The sequence below is a fragment of the Nycticebus coucang genome, chromosome X (genome assembly GCF_027406575.1).
Source record: "Nycticebus coucang isolate mNycCou1 chromosome X, mNycCou1.pri, whole genome shotgun sequence".
Taxonomy (NCBI): Eukaryota; Metazoa; Chordata; class Mammalia; order Primates; family Lorisidae; genus Nycticebus; species Nycticebus coucang.
Window position 1 is genome coordinate 103,880,588 of NC_069804.1, and position 27,606 is coordinate 103,908,193.

The following is a 27,606-nucleotide window of genomic DNA, read 5'->3' on the forward strand; positions in this document are numbered from 1 at the left end:
ACAAGAGTCACATCTTACCTTAAAATATAAATATAGACTCAGGGTGAAAGGCTAGGAATCCACATTTCAGACAAATGGTAATCAGGAAAAAAGCAAGTGTTGCAATTCTATTTGCAGAAACAATAGGCTTTAAACCAACATAAGTAAGGAAGGATACCAACATAAGTAAGGAAGGATAAGAATGGTCACTTCATATTTGTTAAGGGTAATACTCCACATGATGAGATTTAAATTATTAATATTTATGCAGCCAACCAGAATGCACCTCAATTTATAAGAGAAACTCTAACAAACATGAGCAACTTGATTTCCTCCAGCTCCATAATAGTCAGAGATTTCAACACTCACTTGGCAGTATTGGATAGATCCTCCAATAAGAAGTTGAGCAAAGAAATTTTAGATTTAAACCTAACCATTCAACATTTGTATTTGGCAGACATCTACAGAGTATTTCATCTCAACAAAACTGAATACAATACTTCTCATCAGCCCATGGAACATACTCCAAAATCAATCACATCCTAGGTCACAAGTCTAACCTCAGTAAATTTAAAGGAAAAGAAATTATTCCATGCATCTTCTTGGACCACCATGGAATAAAAGTTTAACTCACTAACAACAGGAATCTGCATACTCATACAAAAACATGGAAGTTAAATAACCTTTTGCTGAATGATACCTGGGTCATAGATGAGATTAAGAAAAAAAATTGCCAAAGTTTAGGAACAAAACGACAATGAAGACACAAATTATCAGAATCTCTGGGATACCGCAAAGGCAGTCCTAAGAGGGAAATTGATAGCACTGCAAGCCTTCCTCAAGAGAATGCAAAGAAAGGAAGTTAACAACTTAATGGGACATCTCAAGCAACTGGAAAAGGAAGAACATTCCAATCCCAAATGCAGTAGAAGAAAAGAAATAAAAATTAGAGCAGAATTAAATGAAATTGAAAACAAAAGAATTAACAACAGATCAATAAATCAAAAAGTTGGTTTTTTGAAAAGGTCAATAAAATAGATAAACCTTTGGCTAACCCTAACCAGGAAAAAAAGTGTAAAATCTCTAATCTCATCGATCAGAAAAGACAAAGATGAAATAACAACAGACTCCTCATAAATTCAAAAAATCCTTAATGAATATTAAAATAAACTTTGTTCTCAGAAATATGAAAATTTGAAGGACATTGACCAATACTTGGAAGCACATCACCTTCCAAGACTTAGCAAGAATCAATTGGAAATGTTAAACAGGCCAATATCAAGTTCTGAAATCGCATCAACCATACAAGATCTCCTTAAAAAGAAAAGCCCAGGACCAGACAGCTTCACATCAAAATTCTACCAAACCTTTGAAGAGGAACTACTGCCTGTATTACTCAACCTGTTCCAAAATGTACAAAAATAAGGAAGACTACACAACACGTTCTATGAAGCAAACATCACCCTGATCCCCAAACCACGAAAAGACCCCAAACGAAAGGAAAATTATAGACCAAAATCACTAATGAATATAGATGCAAAAATATTCAACAAAATCCTAACAAACAGAATCCAGCAACACATCAAACAAATTATACATCATGACCAAGTTGGTTTTATCCCAGGGTCTCAAAGCTGATTCAATATACATAAATCTATAAGTATAATTCAGCACATAAACAAATTAAAAAAACAAAGACCATATGATTCTCTCAATTGATGCAGAAAAAGCTTTTGATAATATCCAGCATCCCTTCATGATCAGAACACTTAAGAAAATTGGTGTAAAAAGGACATTTGTTAAACTCATAGAGGCCATCTACAAAAAACTCACAGCCAATATCGTATTGATTGGAGTTAAATTGAAATCATTTCCACTGAGATCAGTAATCAGACAAGGCTGCCCATTGTCTCCACTGCTCTTTAACATTGTAATGGAGTTTTAGCCATTGCAATTAGGGAAGAAAAGGCAATCAAGTGTATCCATATAGGGTCAGAAGAGATCAAACTTTCACTCTTCGCAGATGATATGATTGTTTATCTGGAAAACACCAGAGATTCTACTACAAAACTCTTAGAAGTGATCAAGGAATATGACACCGTCTCAGGTTATAAAATCAACATTCATATATCAGTAGCCTTTATATATACCAATAGTCATGCTGAAAAAACAGCTAAGGACTAATTGACAAGCCAATTAAAAACATCCAGTGGGAAAAAGATTCCCTATTTAACAAATGGTGCTGGGTGAACTGGCTGGCAACCTGTAGATGACTGAAACTGGACCCATACCTTTCACCATTAATTAAGATAGACTCTCACTAGATTAAAGATTTAAACTTAAGACATGAAACTATAAAAATATTAGAAGAGAGTTCAGGGAAACCTCTTGTAGAAATCGGTCTGGGCGAGTATTTTATGAGGAGGACCCCCTGAGCAATTGAAGCAGTTTTAAAAATACACTACTGGTTTGTGTTCTCTGTGGATTCTAGTTATCAGAGAACACAAACTAATCAATAAGAAAAGAACAAATAACCCCATTTCTTTGTGGGCAAGAGACTTGAAAAGAAACTTCTCTAATGAAGACAGGCACATGGCCTACAAACACATGAAAAAATTTAATCATCCTTAGTCATCAGAGAAATGCAAATGTTAATGACTCTGAGATATCATCTAACTCCAGTAAGATTAGCCCACATCACAAAATCCCAAAACTACAGATGTTGGCATGGATGCGAGAGAAGGGAACACTTCTTCACCTCTGGTGGGAATGCAAGCTAATACCACCTGTTTGGAAAGAAGTTTGGAGAACACTCAAGGAACTTAAAGTAGACCTACTGTTCGATCCTGCAATACCCAGTTGATCAAAATTATTTTACAACAAAGACATTTGCACCACAATGTTTATTGCAGCCCAATTCATAATAGCCAAGACATGGAAACAGCCCAAGTGCTCATCGACCCATGAATAGATTAACAAATTGTGGTATATGTACACCATGGGATACTATGCAGCCATAAAAAAGATGGAGACTTCACATCTTTTATGTTTACTTGGATGGAGCTGTAACATATTCTTCTCAGTATAGTATCTCAAGAATGGAAAAAAAAGTATCCAATGTACTCAATACTACTATGAAATCAATATATAACCACCTACACACTCATACAAATGGCAAAACATAACTATAGTCCAGAAAGTAGAAGGGAAGAGGGAGAGAGGGGAAGGAAGGGGGACATGGGAGGAGAGAGGGTATTTGGGGGGACCTCACCTAATGTGCATGATGCAATGGTACATTTCAAAACTATTAAGAAATGAGTATAATTGTGATGGATGTGTTACTTAGTTCAATGTAAGCATCTCACATTGTATATCGAAGCAGTACCCTGAACCCCATAAATGCATCAATGTACAAAGTTATGATTTAATAAAATATAATAATAATTAAAAAAATACACTACTGGGACCTGATCAAACTAAAAAGCTTCTGCACAACCAAGAATACAGTAATAAAAGCAAGCAGACAGCCCTCAGAATGGTAGAAGACATTTGCAGGTTATGTCACCATATCAATAGAGGCAAAAGCATACACCATATGGTCCTCTGAATAAATGCAGTGTCCTTTTCTAATAGGAACACTTAAGAAAACAGGCATTGTTTGGACAGTTCTTAAATCGATAGAAGCCATGCATGACAAACTCACAGGAAATATTATACTGAAGTGAGTCAAACTGAAAGCATTTCCATTTAGCACTGGAACCAGAAAAGGATGTCCATTATTGCCACTACCATTAAAAAAGGGCTGGAAGTTCTAGCCAATTTAGCTAGGCAAAAGAAGGGTATTAAGGGCATCCAAATGGAAGCAGAGGAGGCCAATGTCTCACACTTTGCTCATAATATGATCTTATACTTAGAAAACCTCAGAGACTCAACCACAAGACTCCTGGAAGTGATCAAGAAATACAGTAACAGCTCAGGGTATAAAATTAATGTCCACAAATAAGTAGCTTTTGTGTACATCAATAATAATCAAGATGAGAAAGACCCAATTCCCTTTATAGTAGCTTCGAAGGAAATGAAAACCTGGCATATATCTAACAAAGGAGTTGAAGATTCTCTACAGAGAAAAATATTAAGCCGTGAGAATGGAAATTGCAGAACAAATTAACAAATGGAAGAACATTCAATGCTCTTGCCTGGGAAGGATCAACATTTTAAAATTATCTATACTACACAAAGCAATCTACAGATTCAATGCAATCCCCATTAAAGTACAATATCATACTTTGAGGAACTCACAAAGATGATTATTCATTTTGTATGCAACCAGGTCATACCCCATATATCCAAAGCAATTCTTAGCAATGGAAACAAAGCCATCAGAATCACTCTACTGACTTTAAGTTATACTACAAGTCCATAGTAATCAAAACAACATGGTTATAGGCAAAGAAATAGAGACATAGATAAACAGAACAGAATAAAAAAACCTAGAGATGAAATCATCCTCCTATCACCACTTATTCTTCAACAAACCAATAAAAACAAATACTAGAGAAAAGAATTTCTACTCAACAAGTGGCTCTGGGAAAACTGGATCACCACATGTAAAAGACTGAAATTGGACTTGCACCTTTCACCACTTATAAAAATTGACTTAAGTTGGAAAAATGATTTAAATCTAAGACATAAAATGATAAAAATCTTAGAAGAAAGTGTGCAAAAAACTCTTGAGAATGTCATCCTGGGGAAAGATTTTATGAAGAAGACACCATTCACAATTGCAACATCAACAAAAAATAAATAAATGGAAATTACTTAAGTTGCACAGTTTCTGCACAGTTAAAAACACAGCAAACAATTAAAGGAAATATAAAGACTTCAGAATGGAAAAGATATTTGCATGTTATGAATCTGCCAAAACCTTGATAACCAAAATCTATAGAGAATTCAGATTAATGAACAATGACAGAAAAAGAGCAAACAATCTCATTTATCATTGGGCAAAAGACATGAACAGAACCTTCTCTGAGGAAGACAGATGAATGGCTAAAAACAGGAAAAAATGCTCATCATCCTTAATCATCAGAGAAATGCAATTAAGCAATACTGTTAAGAAATATATCAAGCAACAAAAAAGATACAAACTTTACATCTTTTGTATTAACCTGGATGTAGTTGAAGAACATTCTACTTAGTAATAGTAATATGAAATCAGAATATGAACAAATGTACACCCACACAAGAAATAAACACAGTTAAATTCAAGTGGAGGAAAGGTGGAGGAGTAAGAGGGGAGATGTGAGGAAGGAGGAGGATTTATGTGCTTTCACCTAACAGGCACAATGTAAGGGTATATGGCACATCTGTAGGAGGGGCACAACTACAGCTTGGACTTTACCTAACAAATGGAAACTTTGTGACCTAATAATCATCTGTACTGTCATATTAATCTGAAATAAAGAAAATAAAAATGGAAACATTTTAAAAAATCCCTCACAACATTGTGAGCTAATAATTGGTTGGACACTCTCTTAAGAATTTTATGTGTGTTAAGCCATTTGATCCTTGTAATGAAATTATAAAGCAGGCAATCTTATAGAGAAGAGAACTGATGAACAGACAGGTTAAGCCACTTGGACAACGTCTTGGAAGTGGCAGACTTGTGAGGTATTGGTAGTCTATTTACAGATAATGAGCTGAGTATTATAAGTACTCTAATTATTCTTTCCAAGGTCATGTGGCAATGAACAACAGAGCCAAAATGTGAACTCATTGCCTTATATCTACTCGTATGAAATAAACTGAGGTCTGAGGATGTGGTTTTCTGGATCTTGCCAATAGCAATTTAAAAAAATCACATGTGTCCTCAAAATATGTGCATCTATTATGTACTAATGAAAAATTGATAGATTTAGCATATTTATCATATATCACCTTTCCCCCCTACTTTCTGACATGAATATATGAACATTTCCATCCCTAATCCCCTATTCAAACACAAAAATATGCTCAGAAAACTCCAGGAGTGGTTTACAAATGCTATTTTATTTACAGATGGGCTGAACCAGAATAAATTTGGAGGGTGACATAAAGATTTCTGGATACTATCTACTCAATTGATATCACTCATGTGAGTCTCAGGAACCTATATTTTATACATGTTCTCTAGATATTTATGTATATTCAGGTTTATGAAACATGGTAGTGAACTTTATATTGACCCTGGATTTTTTATTTTTATACATAGAATTTGTTTAGGCCAAGGTTAAGTACTGCAGCCTGGAAAACACTGGGAATATGAATGAACCCTGAGAAGTGCTTATTTGGCTTTTGTTCAAAGCAGGGTTTTATTTTTTTTTTTTGCAGTTTTTGGCCAGAACTGGGTTTGAACCTGGCACCTCCAGCATATGGGGCTGGCGCCCTACACCTTTGAGCCACAGGCACCGCCCACAAAGCAGGTTTTTAAATAGGATAGAAGTATGCTTATATAAAGTCCTTTGACTGGAATTCTCATTTTTTTATAGAATTAACATTGATTAGTGATTGGCTATACATTGTTGGAATTATAGGGGATGAGTTACAGTGGACCCTGGACTTCTAATATTCATTTAATATGTATCCACAAAAATGAGGCAGAAAAATATCCTAGCTAGTGAACTAGCCAAGAATTCTGATTTCATTTCAATGATTTTCCTCTCCAATCAACAAGGAAGAGATATGATAAAGTGCTTTCTCTTATCTATATCACTACTTTACATGTGTAATTGTAAAGACAGAATCAAACAGAAAAAAAATGAAGGGACACATCTAAAATTATAGCCTGCTTTGTAATTTTTCATTTCTTTTCACAGCAACCTCAACTCTTATTTTCATTCTTTCAGTAACTTACATTCAACACCACTAGCTGACGCACCATGAAATACTTTATGTGTGGCAATAATTATATAATTAAAGTATGATTGCTTATAGTAAGTAAAGCAAAAGTGGGAACCTCATTTGAGGAAGTTTAGAACCCAGTTATTTTGTTCATAGGGATTATAATGTTTATCAGTTATTTGAGTTATGAGTATTATTTATTATGATCAATGTTCATAATTAAGTAATTTTAATGCATTGCATCTCTTGTTTTAGTTGTTAACTAAAGTCAACTAATGTAAAGAGTTTTTAATGCATAACAATTCTTTTCAAATGTATAAAATTTGCTAATTGTTGAATTTTTTTAATTAAATCACACCTGTGTACAGTAATGCAATCATGGGGCACCATACACTGGTTTTATAGACCATTTGACATATTTTCATCACATGTTTAACATAGCCTTCCTGGCATTTTCTTAGTTATTGTGTTAAGACATTTATATTCTACATTTACTAAGTTTCAAATGTACCCTTGTAAGAGGAACAGTAGGTGTAATCCTACCAATCACTCTCACCCCACCCATCCTCCCCCATCCCTCCCCTCCTTCTCTCTCTTCCCCATTTTCTTAGGTTATAGCTGGGTTATAGCTTTCATATGAAAGTCATAAATTAGTTTCATAGTAGTGAGGAGTACATTGGATACCTTTTCTTCCATTCTTGAGATACTTTACTAAGAAGAATATGTTCCAGCTCCATCCATGTAAACATGAAAGAGGTGAAATCTCCATCTTTCTTTAAGGCTGCATAATATTACATGGTGTACATATACCACAATCTACTAATCCATTCGTGGATCGAGGGGCACTTGGGCTTTTTCTATGACTTAGCAATTATGAATTGGGCTGCAATAAACATTCTGGTACAAATATCTTTGTTATGATGTGATTTTTGGTCTTCTAGGTATATACCTAGTAGAGGAATTATAGGATTGAAAAGCAGATCTATTTTTAGATCTCTAAGTGTTCTCCAAACATCTTTCCAAAAGGAATGTATTAATGTGCATTCCCACAAGTAGTATAGAAGTGTTCCCTTTTATCTACATCCATGCCAAAATCTCTGGTCTTGGAATTTGGTGATGTGGGCTAATCTAACTGGAGTTAGATGATATCTCAAAGTAGTTTTGATTTGCATTTGTCTGATGATTAACAATGATAAGCATTTCTTCATATGTCTATATGCTGTGTGCCTGTCTTCTTCAGAGAAGTTTCTCTTCAAGTTCCTTGCCCACCCTGAGATGGGATCACTTGTTCTTTTCTTGCTTATACGTTTGAGTTATCTGTGGATTCTGGTTATTAAACCTTTGTTGGAGACATAAACTGAAAATATCTTCTCCCATTCTGAGGGCTGTCTGCTTGCTTTACTTACTGTGTTCTTGGCGGTGCAGAAGCTTTTTAGTTTGATCAGGTCTCAGTAGTGTATTTTTGAAGCTACTTCAATTGTATTCAGCAAATATTTGGCCTGAGTTTTTGTATCCAGTCAGTTAACCTGTGCCTCTTTAGAGGACAGTTTAAGCCTTTCACATTAATGGAGAATATTGATAAGTCTGGTAAAATGTCGGTATCGAGTTTTTCGAAAGTCCAGTGGACATTTTTAATCCTTTCACCACTGTGGAAGTTGGAGTTTGATCAAAAGTTTCTGAGTGAGTTTAATTTTGTGGTAGAGGATTGGGCTGGTCATTATGGGGGTGGGGTCTGAGAATATCAGTGATATTGCTGAAAATATCAGCAACTTTTTTCAACATATGAATATCATTGAAGTATTTAATTTCTCCATCATAAATGAAACTCAATTTAGCTGGATACAGGATCTGGGTTTGAAAGTTATTTTTGTTTTAGAGATTAAAAGTCAATGACCACCCTCCTCTGGCTTGAAAAGTTTCAGCAGAGGGATCTGCAGTCATTCTAATATTCTTCCCTTTGTAGGTAATGGTTTTCTTACAGGTGGCTACTTTCAGAATTTTCTCCTTCATATTAACTTTAGTGAAGTAAATTATGATGTGCCTGGGGGATATCTTATTTGGGTTGAGTTGTGCTGGGGTTCTGAAACTCTCTGCTATCTGAAATTCACAATATCTTGGCATATCTGGAAAATTCTCTTTCATTATTTCATGTAGAAGGGCCTCTGTGCCTTGCAAAGCCACTTCGCCGCTTTCAGGGATTCCAGTGAGGCAGATATTAGCCTTCTTCAAATTATCCCAGAGCTCTCTAAGAGAATGATTCATTGTTGTTCTCCATTTCTCTTCCTCTTGAGCATTTGGGAGCATTCAAAAGCTTTGTCTTCAATGTCAGAAATCCTTTCTTCTGCTTGTTCCATTCTGTTACTGAGGGATTCTACTGTATTTCTCAAATCTTTGAGGACTGCAAATTCTTGCCTCAATATGTCAAAATCTTTGTATTGTTGAATTCTTGAGACAACTTTTTGATTTCTCCTCGAATTTCTAATTCCAACTTTTGAATTGCTCCTCAAATTTCTAATTCCAAATTTTCCTCCATTCTATTAATCTTGTTTCCAATCCAAATTCTAAATTTGATTTCTGACATCTCAGCTAGCTGTTTATGAATGGGATCTTCAGTTACATCTGCCATATCTTTCCTTGGGGGCATGGATCTATGCTGATTTTTCATGTCAACAGACTTCTTCCGCTTATTCCACCCCATGATTATTTTACACCATTCGACTTTTCTCCTGGAGCTTTGCCAAGGACCCATAATGTGCTATGCCATGAGAAACTGGGGACCTGTTTTGTGTGGTGGGGCCAAAGGGCTCTGTCTTGTTTTTAGCTGGACTCTGTCCAACCCTAGTGAAACAGTTACTCTGGGTTGAAGTCTCAGCTGTGGAGAAATACCAGCAATTAAGTCACCCTGCCCCCAACAGGTAACAATTGGAAAAGGAAAATCAAACCTTCCTACAACCACATAACCAGGGCACCACTTGAATAGTCCTCAGGCGATTGGCTCAGTTCAAAAGGTCCAAATCAATTGTCTCAGTCAGCACCTGTCTCGGGTGGAAGAGTTTAAAAGGACTCTGGCAACTAGATCTCAGGAGTCTGCTGACAATTCAAATATGATTTGCTCTGGTGCTTTGTGACGTCAGGAGGACCCACTCAGCAAATACATTTGTCTGGGAGGGTTGATGCCTCCTTCCCCACCTTGCATCTCTGTCATGCCCAGTCACTGATAACCCTGGAGGGCTGTGACCCAGTTGCCTCCAATGAGCAGATACTCCAGGGGTTTTCACCTGCCTGAATCACAAGGAAATCTATGTCTCCTCAGCCAGGCTGCTGCTCTCTGCCTCTATCTAGCAGGTGGCGGTGAGGCCTGACAACTTCGGGTGCTTGATGTAGGCCGGAGGGTGTTCACTCTGTTCCAGACCACCCCTGATTGATGTTACTGCCCGAACAGAACAACTTTGTGGAATTTGTTTCTGTCCCAGCTAAATTCCCCTGCAGAAGAGAAGCTGTTTTGAGTTCACAGAACCTGAGCCTCAGGTCCTCTCTTTGCTGCTGCAGGTTTGTATTCACAGCACGTTTAGGTGTCAGTTCTAGCCTCCTGCCCTTCTTTGTCTAGGCTGATGATTCCCTGGGGCCTGAGTGCATCTTAGGCTCAGTAAAGCAGTCCTCTGTGTCAGCCCTGCACTTGAGTCAGCCAGAACTACGTGTTGGTTTTCTAATCCCCGCACTCCACACAGGCCAGTACCACCTCAGGCAAACCCTTTACTCTCCAGGCCTGCGTTTTTGTCCCAGATCTGTTCCCCGGTAGTTGTCACCTGAGAAGATGCCCAACCTCCTCTGGTTGCCCAGGGAGACAGGGGGTGTGACTCCAGAATATCCAGAGGTGAGCCCTATTGTTGCAAAAAAACAGCTGTTGCTCTGCACCTCGGGTCACCGCCACTCTGCAGTGGTCCCCTCTCAGCCAACCGTCCTCTTCTCACTCTGGTGATGCAGAATCAGCACTGACCAGCTGTAGTCCAGGCCCTGTACACACCCCTCGAGAAATCACCCAAGAATCTGGACTTCTGGGGGACAAGCCTCCAGACCTCAGAGTGAGAGTGGAGGGGAGTGCTGGGAGCTCAGAAGTGCAGGTAGATATATACACTTTTACACAGTTTTATGCCTGGCAGGAGAGTGCCGTGGCACCCTAGTAGGGTAAGTAGGTCCAGTTTTTAGAGGGTCTCTCCCATGGAGTATAATGGGAGGACTTTTGAACTCTGCTCATTTGTTTATGGGATACTCCAAGCCGTTCCCATGGGGTAGGGAACTCCCGTCCACTTGGTCATGGATTTTGTACCTTTTGTTTGCCTTCTTGGGGTCACAGCTTGCCATAGATAAAACATGATTGAATGTTTATTGTTGATGTATAGAATAGACATTGTTGATTTCTAGATTTGATATCCCAAGTAGAGTTAAAATTAGTTAAGAATTGTTTAGAATGAAAATTCTTAGGTTATATATTAATAGTGTGTACGTGACTGCTTGACTTTATAAGGTGGTTGAGAATAAAGCTCATCACTACATGCCACTCTGAGCTATAGTCTGCTTCTTGCCATCATAAAATTGCAGGAGCAAGCTTGCATTCACGGCAAGGCTGCTGTTCCCTCGTGTCGTCCATCACCACAACATTTGCTCAAGACTCACATATTCAGCTACTTATATGCTATTTCTAAGTGTCTTATTTGTTAAAATAGCTTACAATCAATAAAAGATAGAACTTAAAGGATTACAAATGAAATTTAGCTAACAGATGTAGCTGGAGCTATGGCAACTGTAGCAGGTTTGAGGGTATCCATACTTTTTTTTCTCTGCTGCACATTGGAGAAAGAACGGTTATCTTGGGCCAAACATTAAACACACAAACACAAACGAAAGCTGATGAGAAAAAAGTCTTTGTATCATGCATTCTGTGCACACTTTTCCCTATATCTGACACCACAAATAAGCAAAAAAGTTCTCAAATAGTTTGCATGTGACCTAAGCGCTGCAGTTTATATACCCTTAATAGAGGTTCACAGAAAAGATGAATATTTTCTTTTCTTTTCTTTTTTTTTTTTTTTTGCAGTTTTTGGCTAGGGGCTGGGTTAGAACCCACCACCTCCAGCCCCATATGCGCTCTACTCCTTTCAGCCACAGGTGCCACCCGAAAAGATGAATATTTTCTATTGGGGGGGAGCAATTCTCTTTTCAAAATATGGTTTCATGATTCAGAAGCATTTCTAGACCGGTATTCCTCTCTTTCCTTCTAAGTTCTTGCTAAAATCATTTGTAGTAAGGATATTGCTTTGACTATTTGTAAATGACCCTAAAGTACATCTTTATGAAATGACAATGCAGTTTTTTCTTAAAACCAGACTTCCTTTAGCTTCAATTTTTCCCATATGCAATCAGGAAAATCATCATGACTTTATGAAGTATATATCTTCTGAATCAGTTAGAACTTTTCCATTGTAACAAACCAAAAATTTATATTCTTTAAACAAAATATTTAGGGGCTCATGCAACTGAATGTCCAAAAGTAGGATGAGCTTCAGGTGTGATTTGGTCAATGATTCTCTCTGTTCTGCCCCTTGTAGGGTACTACTTTTATGATCAGTCTGGCTTATGTCCTAGGGGTTAAATGGTTGCTATAACTTCAGGCTTCACAATGCATATCATGTTTTTCAGACAACAAACAAAACAAAACAAAAACAGTCTTCTGAAACTGTGATTGAGCCAGCTTAAGTTGCATGTCTAAGGATTCTGAGCATAGGATAGAAAAATTCTGATTGGTGTAAAATGAAGATGGGATCTATTTTACTAAAAGCAGAAAGAGTTCATGGAGGGCAGGGGGAAGTTCTGATCCACAAATCCAGATTCTGAGTCCTGTTTTACTGACTCAAATTGTGTGTCTCTGTATTTCCTGCTAATATATTCAACTATACTCTTGTGCTGTCAACTTCACATAGGATTCCATTCATCGAAGTTTCTCTCCTTGATTCCATCACTATCCAGGTCCTTGCTTAGTCTACAATGATAACCTTCTAGATGCTTTACTAGGATCTGCCTTCTGTTGTAATGACCTGTCTCAAGAACCAAAAATCCTTCTACACTCAACAGAGAACTCAAAGTAACAATATCAACTTTTGTTTTTAGGAATAATTAATTTTTGGATCCTTTCTGCAATAGCAATGACAAAAGAAATTTTAAAAAGAAAAATATTTTTATTGCAAGGTAATCACATTTGCTATTTATTATGGTCACATTAAAAATGACAAAAAGAATAGCTTTTATTAGAATTCTTTGTAAAATTATTGTCCTTTATATATATATTTATAAATACAATTTGTTTTTACTTAGTTTCAGCTATATGTATCTAAGTATACATATATATATAATGATCAGATTGGTGCAAATAAGATAATATACATCTATACTCTTAAACTGCAATATTAGAAGCTATTTGAAAACTAGGCCACTTTATTTTAAAGTATCTAAGAAGTGATTATAGTATAGACAGTAAAGTAATCTAATGTAGATTCAACACTGTGGTTTAGGGATATAGAATGACTAAATTTGCATTATAGAAGGGGGCTAAAAGAATAGTTAGTAGGGTTGAAAATAAACAAGAAGGGCAAGTAAACAAGAGGTTTATCATACAGACATTTATGAACTAATAAGCATAATCATTGCTAAGGAAATATCTTCCTGTGTGCTAGAGATAACCACTCTGAACTTGAATATATAATACTTTCAATGATAAATGAAAGAATATTTATATTACAAACAGAATGAAATGCCATATCTATGCACAATATGATATGAAAAGCAAAAGAACAACAATATCCATTAAAAATGGACTTCTGATTAATCAAAAAAGATGATGCCTTTTTGCTTACAAAGATATATATTTTAAAAACATATTTTGAAAAATGAGGTTTTCATCGTAAAATTTCGTCAAATGTCACTCATGGCATATTATATTTCAGAAGACAAAGCTGAAGGTTCCTATTGAGTCCAATCAAATTATTGAAGTTTATAGGCTGTCATGATTTCATGCACTAAACACACAATGACTTCAATCAGAATCATCATAATCCAAACCACAGCAGGATGGCCCTCATTCTTTTTCTCTCTTGATACTACATTTAATGACTATTGAAGGCAATAATAATCACACTTTTATTTAGCTATATAATATGGACACTTTATGAAAATATCCTAATTTTGAAATTAATTTGCATAAATATTATCTCTATATAAAAATGTAGGAATAGGATATGGAGATCTAAAATTTAACAAGCACAATAAATTTACATTATTTTTACTTTTTAATAAGTAATGAGTTATTTCTAGACAGTAAATAGACAGATATTCATGGCATTTCTTAATTAAAACTCTTACCACCAAAATAATTCTGAATGATACACAGTAAGGTTGGGCAGCACTTGTGGCTCAGTGAGTAGGGCACCGGCCCCATATACCAAGGGTGCCGGGTTCAAACCCAGCCCCGGCCAAACTGCAACAACAACAACAAAAATAGCCGGGCATTGTGGCGGGTGCCTATAGTCCCAGCTACTCAGGAAGCTGAGGCAAGAGACTTGCCTAAGCCCAGGAGCTAGAGGTTGCTGTGAGCTTTGATGCAACAGCATTCTCCCGAGGGAGGCACAGTAAGATTCTTTCTCTTAAACAGAAGAAAATATATATATATATATATATATATATATACACATAAACACACACACACAGTAAAGTTATCTTTACTTAATGAGAATTTAACAAAGTAAATGATGACAAAATATAACACGTTTTTCAGAAATGGGATTGTTATTCAAGTTCACAAAAAGTACGTAATAATCAGTCCCACTCACCTCTTAGTCACCCCACACAAATGATAATACATTTAGAGGTGGTTACCATGTTGACTTGAAGCCAGAAAATAATTTGCCATTTTTCATGTATAAATGATGTTTGTTTTGGGCAAAATGCTGCTCATTGTCACAAATAAAAATTTTGAATTGATAAAGCTAACTATGTTTTAGTAGTACAGCTTTACCATGTATATTTACAAAATACATGAAAATTTTTAGGATACCTTTAGGTTACTGCATCTTTAAAAAATCACATTACTTTAGAAACTGAACATTAACCTGACATAAGGCAGAAAATCTAGAAGCAGTTGTGATGTGAGACTTAAAATGGCTAGCTTAAATCAAGAGGTACTTTTCAACTTAATCATTGATTGAATGGCATGTCTGGAGTACTTTCTAGAAAACAGGGTACATTAATGATACAGAACTATCATCATCATCATCATAGCTAATATTAATCTTATGCTTATACATACAAGCAGTATGCCAAGAGTTTTGTTGTTATTATTTATTTGTTATTTCCTTTTATCTTTACAATCATCTTATGATCTAAGATTATTTTTTATTGATTAATTTATTTTGATTGTTAAATCATAGCTGTGTACATTAGTGCAATCAAGGTGTACAATGTGCTGGTTTCATATACAATGTGAAATATTCTCATCAAACTGTTCAACATAGCCTTCATGGCATTTTCTTAGTTACTGTATGTAGGCATTTGTATTCTGCATTTAGTAAGTTTCGCCTGTATCCATTCTAAGATGCACCGTAGGTGTGGCCCCACACATTACCCTCCCTCCACCATAACCTTCACCCTCACTTCCCCTTCCTTGACCCTTTCCCCATAGTCTTGTGCTATAGTTGGGTTATAGCCTTCATGTGAAAGCTATAATTTAGCTTCATGGTAGAGCTGAGTAAATTGGATACTTTTTCTTCCATTCCTGAGATACTTTGCTAAGAAGAATATGTTCCAGCTCCATCCATGTAAACATGAAAGAAGTAAAGTCTCCATCTTTCTTTAAGGCTGCATAATATTCCATGGTATACATGTCCCACAATTGGCTAGTCCATTCGTGGGTCGATGGGCACTTGGGCTTCTTCCATGACTTAGCAATTATGAATTGGGCTGCAATAAACATTCTGGTACAAATGTCTTTGTTATATTATGATTTTTGGTCTTCTGGGTACAAACCTAGTAAAGGAATTGTAGGATCAAATGGCAGGTCTATTTTTAGGTCTCTAAGTATTCTCCAAACATCCTTCCAGAAGGAAAGTATTAGTGTGCATTCCCACCAGCAGTGTAGAAGTGTGCCCTTTTCCCTACATCCATGCCAACATCTCTGGTTTTGGGATTTTGTTATGTGGGCTGATCTTACTGGGGTTAGGTGATATCTCAAAGTAGTTTTGATTTGCATTTCTTTGACGAATAAGGATGATGACCTTTTTTTCATGTGTTTGTAGATCGTGGGTCTGTCTTCTTTAGAGAAGTTTCTCTTCAAGTCCCTTGCCTACTCTGAGATGGGGTCACGTGTTCTTTTCTTGCCAATACATTTGAGTTCTCTGTGGATTCTGGTTATTAAACATTTATTGTAAGTATAACTTGCAAATATTTTCTCCCATTCTGAGGGCTGTCTGCTTGCATTACTTACTGTGTTCTTGGCTGTGCAGAAGCTTTATAATTTGATCAGGTCCCAGTAGTGTATTTTTGATACTGCTTCAATTGCCTGGGGAGTCCTCCTCATAAAATATTCACCCAGGCCGATTCCTTCAAGAGTTTTCCCTTACTTTCTTCATTTATTTTTATACTTTCATGTCTTAAGTTTAAATCTTTTATCCAGTGAGAGTATATCTTAGTTAATGGTGAAAGGATTGGGTCCAGTTTCAATCTTCTACAGGTTGCCAGCCAGTGCACCCAGCACCATTTGTTAAATAGGGAATCTTTTCCCCACTGAATGTTTGTAATTGGCTTGTCAAATATCAAATAACAGTAAGTAGCTGGATTCATCTCTTGGTTCTCTATTCTGTTCCAGACATCTACTTCTCTGCTTTTGTGCCAGTACCATGCTGTTTTGATCACTATCGATTTATAGTACAGTCTCAGGTCTGGTAGCATGATTCCTCCAGCTTTGTTTTTATTGCTGAGTAATGTTGTGGCTATTAGAGGTTTTTTTCTGATTCCATATAAAATGAAGTATTACTTTTTCAAGATCTTTAAAATATGACAATGGAGCTTTAACAGGAATTGCATTACAATTATATATTGCTTTGGGTAGTATAGACATTTTAACAATGTTGATTCTTCCCAGCCATGAGCACAGTATGTTTTTCATTTGATAACATCTTCAGCTATTTCTTTTCTTAGAGTTTCATAGTTCTGTTTGTAGAGATCTTTCACGTCCTTTGTTAGGTATACTCCCAAATATTTCATCTTCTTTGGCACTACTGTGAAAGGAATAGAGTCCTTTACTGTTTTTTCAGCTTGGTTATTGTTGGTATATATAAAGGCTACAGATTATGGGTGTTGATTTTGTAGCTTGAGACATTGCTGTATTCCTTGATCACTTCTAAAAGTTTTGTAGTAGAATCCCTAGTGTTTTCCAGATATATGATCATATCATCTGTGAAGATTGAAAGTTTGATCTCTTCTGACCCTATGTGGATACACTTGATAGCATTTTCTTCTTTAGTTGCAATAGCTAAAACTTCCATTACAATGTTAAAGAGCAATGGAGACAATGGGCAACCTTGCCTGGTTCTTGATCTAAGTGGAAATGATTTCAATTAAACTCCATTCAATATGATATTGGCTGTGGGTTTGCTGTAGATGTCCTCTACGAGTTTAAGAAATGTCCCTTATATAACAATTTTCTTAAGTGTTCTGATCATGAACGGATGCTGGATATTATCCAAAGCTTTTTCAGCATCAACTGAAAGAATCATATAGTCTTTATTTTTTAGTTTGTTTATGTGCTGAATTACATTTATAGATTTACGTATATTGAACCAGCCTTGAGACCCTGGGATAAATCCCACTTGGTCATGGTGTATAATTTCTTTTGATGCGTTGTTGGATTCTGTTTGTTAGGATCTTATTGAGTATTGTAGCATCAATATTCATTAGTGATATTGGTCTATAATTTTCTTTTCTTGTTGGGTCTTTCCCTGGTTTGGGGATCAAGGTGATGTTTGCTTTGTAGAATGTGTTTGTTTAATATTTCTACTTTTTCTGTATTTTTGAAGAGGTTTAGTGGTATAGTTACTAGTACTTCTTTAAAGGTTTTGTAGAATTCTGACGTAAAGCCATCTGGTCCTGGGCTTTTCCTTTTAGGGAGATTTTGTATAGTTGATGCTATTTCAGAACTTGATATAGGCCTGTTCAACATTTTCACTTCATTCTGGCTAAGTCTTAGTAGGTGGCGTACTTCCAGGTGTTTGCCGATTTCTTTCAGATTTTCATATTTCTGAGAGTAGAGTTTCTTGTAGTATTCATTAAGGATTTTTTTAATTTCTGAGGGGTCTGTTTTTATTTTATCATTACTGTTTCTGATTGATGAAATTAGAGATTTTACTCTTTTTTTCCTGGTTACGTTGGCCAAAGATTTATCTATTCTATTGATCTTTTCAAAAAACCAACTTTTGGTTTTATTCATCTGTTGTATAATTCTTTTGTTTTCAATTTCATTTAGTTCTGCTCTGATTTTCATTATTTCTTTTCTTCTCCTGCGTTTGGGCTTGGAGTGTTCTTCCTTCTCCAATTGCTTGAGATGTCCCATTAAGTTATTAACTTCCTCTCTTTCTGTTTTCTTGAGGAAGGCTTTCAGTGCTATAAATTTCCCTGTTAGGGCTGCCTTTGCAGTATCCCAGAGATTCTTGATTGTTTTATTCCAAAAATTTGGTGATTTCCTTCTTAATCTTGTCTATAACCCATCTATCCTTCAGCATAAGGTTGTTTAGCTTCCATGTTTTTGTATGGGTATGCAGGTTCCTGTTGTTATTGAGTTCAACCTTTATTCCATGATTGTCTGAGAAGATGCAAGGAATAATTTCTATTTTTTTAAATTTGCTGAGGTTAGTTTTGATGCCTAGGATGTGGTCGATTTTGGAGTATGTTCCGTGGGCTGATGAGAAGAATGTGTATTCAGTTTTATTTGGATGAAATGTTCTGTGGATGTCTGTTAAGTCCAGATGTTGAATGGTTGAGTTTAAATCTAAAATTTCTTTGCTTAGTTTCTTTTTGGTGGATCTATCCAGCACTGCTAAAGAAGTGTTAAAATCTCCCACCACTATAAAACTGGAGGACATCAAGTTGCTCACGTCCATTAGAGTTTCTCTTATAAATTGAAGTGCGTTCTGGTTGGGTGCATAAATATCAATAACTGAGATCTCATCATATTGAATATTACCTTTAACAAATATGAAGTGTCCATCCTTACTCTTCATTATTTTGTTTTGTTTAAAGCCTATTGCATCTGCGAACAGGATTACAATGCCTGCTTTTTTCTGCTTTCTATTTGCCTGGAATATAGGTGACCATCCATTCACCTTGAGTCTATATTTGTCTTTTAATGTAAGATGTGATTCTTGTATGCAGCAGATATCTGGCTTGAGTTTTTGTATCCAGTCAGCCAAACTGTGCCTCTTTAGAGGACAGTTTAAAACATTCACATTAATTGAGAATATTGATTAGACTTATGAGAGTCCAGTGGGCATTTTTTAATCCTTTTGCGACTGTGGAAGTTGGAATTTGATCGAAATTTTCTGAGTGGGTTTACTTTTGTGGTGGAGGATTACACTGGTCTTTATGGAGGATAGGTCTGAGAATATCCTGGAGAGCTGGTTTAATTATGGCAAATTTCTTCAACATGTGAATGTCATTGAAGTATTTAATTTCTCCGTCATAAATGAAACTCAGTTTGAAAGTTGGGTTGAAAGTTATTTTGTTTTAGGGGATTAAAAGTCGATGACCATCCTCTTCTAGCTTGAAAGGTTTCAGCAGAGAGATCTGCAGTTATTCTAATATTCTTGCCGTTGTAGGTGATGGTTTTCTTTCATCTGACTGCTTTCAGAATTTTCTCCCTCATATTAACTTTAGGGAAATTGATTATGATGTGTCTGGGGGATGTCTTATTTGGGTTGAGTCGTGCTGGAGTTCTGAAACTGTCTGCTATCTGAATCAGAGTCTCTTGGCACATCTGGAAATTTCTCCTTCATAATCTCACGGAGGAGAGACTCTGTGCCTTGTGAAGCCACTTTGTCTCTTTCGGGGATACCTATAAGACGAATATTGGTTTTCTTCAAATTATCCCAGAGCTTTCTGAGAGAGTGATCTGTTTTGCCCTCCATTTCTCTTCCTCTTTGAGAGTTTGGGAGTGTTCAAACACTTTGTCTTCAATGTCAGAAATCCTTTCTTCTGCTTATTCCATTCTGTTACTGAAGGATTCTACTGTGTTTCTCAGATCTTTGAGGGCTGCCACTTCTTGTTTCAATGTGTCAAAATCTTTGGTCATTTGGTCTTTGAATTTGCTGAATTCTTGAGATATCTTTTGGGTTACTGCTTGGAATTCTAATTTGATCTTATTTGCTATCCAGATTCTGAATTCAATTTCTGATATCTCAGCTATTTATTTGTGCATGGGATCTTGTGCTGTGTCTCCCCATTGATCCTTGGGGAATTTGATCTACTCTGATTATTCATATTGCCAGAGTTTTTCTGTGGATTTCGCCTCATGATTGTTTTTCACTATTGCCTCGGGCCGTCCTCAGAGTTGGGGAGGTATCTCTGCAAGATTAGACCCCAGTTGGATCACTCTATTGTTGCTAGATCTTTGTAGGGAGTGACCCTGTGTAGTTCCTCTGAGGCTGATCCAGCTAGGGAGTTCTTGCTGTGGAAGCAGTTCCCGTGTCTGACACACCCGGATCCAGCAACATGGTGGGAGGTGGTGTGCACGGTTCTGGCAGTGCCTGGTGCTCAGTGATTTTGGCACAGAGGGCCCAAGGCTCCAGCAGTCTCTGGCCAGAAGAAGGGCTCTGCAAAGAGGCAAGGAGGGCTCCAGAGGACACGCGGCTACCAGTATCCCTGGTCAGATGACAGGCCAATGTGGAGGCAGGGAGGATACAGGAGGGAGGATGCAGGGTTGCACGGCTCCTGCAGTTTTTGGTCAGGGCATGCAGAAGCCCAGCGGGTGTTTGTCACGGGTCGGGGGTCATGGCCCAGCTCTTATGGAGGTCCAGGTGGTGCCAAGCCCAGGAGTTTGAAGTTGCTGTGAGCTGTGGTGCTACAGCACTCTATGCAGGGCAACAGCCCAAGGCTCCAGTGTGCAAAACCAGTCTCACTCTGCCCCTAAAGGCTAAGGCTGTAAGACAGCTCAGTACCCGCCTTCAGGCTGCTTAGTCAATAGGTTAGTAGCTCCTGCTTTATCCTTGCTCTGGGACCCTGAGGGTGGAGCTTGCCAGGGCAGTTCTCTCACAATGTCTCCCTGTAGCTCAGCTCAGCGGCTCAGTCTGGGGCCCTAGACAATGCCCAGAATTCTCCACACTCATGCTCAACCTCTCCCCAAGGCAGTTCAACTGAGTGCCAAGTCCAAAAACACAAAAACAGTTCACAGGTAAGGCCTTTCCCGGTTTGCAGTCTCACTGTTGCTTGAAGTACTTATGGTTACCGGTGGGATTAGGTCGATCAAACACACGCAACCACTTGCCAGTTTTCCACTGTTTTTGTCCTCCTCTTGGGGTCCAGAAGTCCCTTGCTGATTCCCTGCATCCTCAAAGGGATGATTATAGTCAGATCCCACCAGCCAGAGATGCCTGGAGTCTTATCTCCCCAGACTCACCATGCCCAGTTGCAGGGAAGCTGTTACTCAGCTGCCATTTTGCTCCACCCTCCTTATTTTTTATTTTTGAGACAGAGTCTCATTACTTTGCCCTCAGTAGAGTGCTGTAACATGACAGCTCACAGCAACCTCAAACTCTTGGGCTTAAGCAATTCTCTTGCCTCAGTCCTCCAGGACTACAGGAGCCCATCACAACACCTGGCTATTTTTTTGTTGTTGTTGCAATTGTCACTGTTGCTTTAGCTGGCCTGGGTCAGGTTCCAATCTGCCAGCCCCAGTGTATGTGGTCAGAGCCCTAGCTGCTGAGCTACAGGCACTGAGCCTAAGTTATTATTATCATTATTATTACTTTTTATTTAGATCAGGAAGGAAACCAAGAATTAAAATGATTAAGTAACTTCTTTATAGTCATATAATAAATGTGGAAGCCTGAATTTAAATCCAGGAAATCTGGTTTCAAGACATGATATTTTAACCACTACACTACAGTTGCTTACTATCAAGGATCCTACAATGTAAATGGAGATACAATATATGTACACACCACTTTGCTTGAACCAAATGCTTTCAAGTTAAGGTTTACTTTTCTTTCCTATAACATATTCACTTTCAAGCATGGTTGTTGATACCTAGACAATATATCTCAAGTCTGCTTCTCTACATCTCCTCTGCCATCACTCTGACCAGGTGATGTCTGCCTGGTCTACTGCCACAGCCTTATAACTAGTCTTCTTGTTTCTGCCTGTGTTTTAGCCCAATGCCAGCATAGCATATCCTGTAATGGGAAAACACTAGAGCCATTTCAATTAAAATCAAGAATAACGCAACAGTGCCCACTATCTGTTCTACTATTCAGCACTATCAATTCAAAATTAAAACTAACTCATACAAAACAATTCAGTAAGCTAGTAAAGATATAAGAGCATCCTACACAACTCAAGAGGCTTTACAAACATAGGCAATAATAGCTGGAAACTGTAATGGTAGAGAAATCCCCATTCAAAAGAAAAACAAAAGGATGAAACACTTATGAATAAAATTAACAAGAAACATGCAGAGCATATATGAAAAAAATTTTAAAACACTCCTAAAAGATGCAATGAAATACACTGAAACAAATGGAAAAAGATTGTTTTGTCTTGGATAGGATGAATTTATAACATAAAGATGTCAGTTCTTTCTAAATTACTTCATAAATTAAGAACAATATTGATTTTAAAAATCAGCAAGTTTCTTCCTCCTGGGGCCAAAAAAGTTGATACTAAAGATTATTTGGCAAAACAAAACCCAAAATAAGCAGTAAATACTGACAAAAAAGCTACTCCACATTAAAACAAAATGGACTTCTATTATTATTAAAATATTGCCATATTGGTATATGAATAGGCCAACAGTTGGATAGCATAGAATACAGAATCCAACTAACCATGGCATCTCAAATCACTGAGACAAAGATAGATGCATTTTTTTAATGGTGTTGAAACAACCAGTTAACCATTTTGAAAAAAGATAAAAAGAGAGAATATTTCGCACCATATATAAGAATAAATTTCATTTAATCTCTAAATCACTTTGGGTAATATGGACATTTTAACTCTGTTGATTCTACCAATGCATGAATATTATATGTTTTTCCATTTGTGTGTGTTTTCTGCAATTTCCTTCTAAATGCACCTTTATTTACAAATTATCCTTTACAAACATTAGAAAACATTTACAAAATATTCTCTACATTTTGGCCACCTGTTTGCAAAATATGTAATGAATATTTTGTAATTAAAGGTACATTTAGTTATATTTTCACATTTTCCCTATCCCTATGTATGGTTATTGTACCTTCCACAGTAGGTCCTTGGTCCTGTCCTTGGTCTCAGAGATGCCAAGAATGAACCCACAGACCACAAAGATCAGTGATAGGGTAGAATTTATTAGAGAGAAAAGGGGTAGAGAAGGAAGAAAGGCACCAGAACCTCTTGTGTGGCAAGGGAAACCCCACCATAAGCCTTTCTTCTAGGGATTTTATACTGTTTTGGGAATTACCTGTGGCTAGGACTTGAGAGACTTCAATGTTGATTAGCAACTGAATGAGAGTATTAAATGAATGCAGTTCCTCCAGCTGGGTGGGGGGGTGTCACAGCATGAAGTCTACTACAGAAGGGGCTGCACTTATGTAAAGTACTGGAAAAACTGCTTTTGTCTTATTTGTATTCAGACAGTGCAGTTTGGAGAGAAAAAGTCTGTGTACTTGGGCCTGGAAAGCTAGGGTCCTAGTCCAGCCCTGAATGGGGAAAACCTATGTCATGGTGACTTTAGGGGCACCTTTTGGTACATCCTGTATATTTCTAGGTGTTTTGTATTCTTTATAGCTATTGTGAATGATGCTGAGTCCTTGTTTTGACTCTCAGTTTGACTATTATTGGTATATAGAAATGCTACAGATTTGTGTGTGTTGATTTTGCAATCAGAGATTTTTCTAAATTTATTTATTAATTCCAGGATAAATGGTGGACTCTTTGGGGTTTTCTAGATATAAGATCATATCATCAGCAAAAACCAATAGTTTAATCTCCTCTTTCCTGACTTGGATAACTTTTATTTCTTTCTCTTGCCTCACTACTCTAGCAAGGACTTCTAGCACTATGTTGAATAGAAGTGGTGATACTGGACACATTTGTCTTGTTCCACTTCTTGGTGGGAAAGCTTTCAACATTTCCCCATTACGTATGATATTGACTATGGGTTTCACAGATTTAGAAAAAATAATTTTAGGGGTGGCGCCTGTGGCTCAAAGAAGTAGGGCACTGGCCCCATATACCGGAGGTGGCAGGTTCAAACCCAGCCCCATCCAAAAACTGCAAAAAATAAATAAATTTTTTTTCATACTTTATATGGAATGAGAAAAGATCCCAAATAGCCAAAGCAATCTTAAGCAGAAAGAACAAATCCAGAAGCATCACATTACCAGACTGCCAGCTCTACTCCAATGCTATAGTAACCAAAGCATCATGGTAGAAAGCATCAAAGATAGAAACATAGGCCAATGAAACAGAGGAGGGAACCCAGATTTAAAACTATCCACATAGCTTGGCAAAGCAGACAAAAATATACACTGGGAAAAGAATCCCTATTCAATAAATATGCTGTGAAAATTAGCCACATGCATAAGAATGAAATAGTATCTATCTCTCATCACTCACAAAAATTAATTTAAGATGGATAAAATATTTAAATGTAGGGGATGAAACCATAAGAATTCTAGAAGAAAATATGAGGGAAAAATCTTAATAATTTTGGCTGAAGGAAAAAATTTATGAAGAAGACCCCAGTGGCAATCACAGCAAAAACAAAAATAAATAAATGGGACTTAATTAAATTAAAAAGGCTTCTGCACAGAGCAAATAGCCAACTTAAAGAAAAGGAGAAAATAGTCACAAACTATACACCTAATAAAGGGCTAATAACCAGACTCTAAAAAAACCTCATGCAAATTAGCAAGGAAAAAGCAAACAACCCCATTAAAAAGTTAATAAACAAAAGCTTTTCAAAAGAAGATAGACAAATGACAAAAAAGGTGGGGGGGAATGCACAAGATCACTAATCATCAGGAAAATGAAAATTAAAAGTACAGTGAGATACCACCTTACCCCATTTAGAATTGCTTTTATTAAAAAAAATTGAAAAACAATAAATGCTGGAGTGGATGCAGAGAGAAAGGAATGCTTATACATTGGTGGGACTACAAATTAGTATAATCACTATAGAGAACATACATTTTTTAAAAATAAAATCATTATTATTCTCAAATAAATGATATAAATAATAATGTCATCTAATTTTCAGGTACTCTGAAACCTACTTTAAATAATAATCCTAATTCTATGATGACTTTCACAGGATCTTTGGAACAAGGCAATATACCATTGTACTAGCCTTAAATTAAAGAATCTAAAATAATGAGTGCAGGGTGGCACCTGTGGCTCAAGGGGTAGGGCGCCAGTCCCATATGCCGGAGGTGGCAGGTTCAAACCCAGCCCCGGCCAAAAAAAAAAAATAATAAAAATAAAATAAAATAAAATAATGAGTGCAATATATTTAACCATATAATTGCAATACAGTTTAATTAGAATATCTGATGTTGTTACTCAGGGGTTATGCCAAATTCTTAGCTGAGAGAATGGAAACATATCCCAAGCATATAAAATTCCTTTCCAGAAAAGAAAAGTGAAAGGGAAACAAAGGGAGAGAAGACTTTCAATTAAAGAACTCCAGGAAAGTCTGCTTTGCTGTGAATGCATAATGTAGCAAGCTAGAACTGGTATCACTAATGAGAAAATATATACCAAAATACTGTAAACAAACAGTACAACTTGCTGAGATGAAATAGTCTTAAACACAGGAGAAAGTAAAGCACAAGTCAAGCCCTGAAGATTGCTGTAAAAAAAGTGCATATATGATACTAATAAGTACCATGTTAAGTGTATATTAAATTACTTATTCAGAATTCAAACAGTACATTAACATTGTAGGACAAAAATGGTGATTAACAGTGAAGATATGATGTCCATCATTTGAAATATTAAATATTATATTTTTTATTCACAAACTATACTCATGGATGTCAGACAATCTTAAACATTTAGCATCCCAGCCATTATCACAGTGGCCTAGAATAGATCTAATGAAATGTGGTGATGTCACCATAGGCCATCATGTAATAATGTCATGGAAATTACACTAAGAAATAAAAAAATGCATGAAAATTATTTGCTAAATATAAGTGTCCTGAGTCAAGAAAATGGTATGCTATTGAAATAAATAAATTTGCCAGTTTTCCACAAACAAAAACAATTTTCAAGGTTATTTTATTGAAATTAATAAGTTTAGCGTGGCGGCGCTGCGTTGCAGTTGAGCCACCTGTCAGGAGCGGAGCTGGTGAGGAGGGGGCTGCCGCGGGAGAGGAGGAGGGGTCGCCACAAGCTGAAGGCCATCGAGACCCACCCGACCTCCGGCTGCGGGAGCAGAGGCAAGGCTGCCCCCGGAGCCGCACGTCCTACGTCGTCCGGGCACGTGGCACTTCTCCCTGCACACCGAGGGCTCCCCGGGTGCATACAAAGACGCTGCCTGCTCCAGGGAGGGATCCAGCCGCCGCGCTGGGGACACCCCAGCGCTGCCACCTGGGTGCTCTCGGAAGGCCCACCCACCCCCGGGCCTGCCTGGGAGCTACTGGAGCAGCCTCGGCAGCACTGGATGAGGGCAGGGAGAGGACCATGTGAATGGGCTCTGGAGCCTGAGTGCCACGCAGTTTTTTGAAGAAACAGGATGCTGATCTAGACGTGGAAAAATATTGGATCAAGATGGCTGCCGAGTAACAGCTTCCTTGCATCTGGGCACCGTGAGTCTGGGGAGATAGGACTCCAGGCATCTCTGGCTGGTGGGATCTACCTATCATCACCCCTGTGAGGATACAGGGAGTCAGCGAGAGACTTCTGGACCTCAAGAGGAGGACTAAAACAGTAGAAAAATGGCAAGTGCTCGCATGTGTTCAATAGGTCTAAACCCACCCGCAACGGTAAGTTCAGTAGCAGCGACCGGAAAGGCCTTACCTGTGAACTGTTTTGGTGTCTTTGGACTTGGCACTCAGTTGAACTGCCTTGGGGAGAGCCTGAGCGGGAGTGCAGAGAACTTTGGCCATTGTCTGGGGCCCCAGTCTGAGCCGCTGAGCCAGAGGAGCTGATGGTGTTTGGCTGTGGGAAACAGGGAGCCATTTTGAGTGATCTGCCACGGCAAGCTCCACCCTCAGAGTCACACAGCTAGAATCTGGGTGGGTGCTGGTAACCTAGCAACCGAGTAGCCTAAGGGTGGGGTCTGAGCCACCTTGCAGCCCGAACCCTAGGGACAGAGTGAGACCAGTTTTGGGACACTGGGTAAGTGGATAGCCACTTCAGCAGTGATTCCAGCAACAAGCACTTTCCTGGGAAAGCTTCTGCTCAGCAAGTTTACAAGTTCAAAGTGCCTTTTAAGTGGGCTGAAGAGAAATT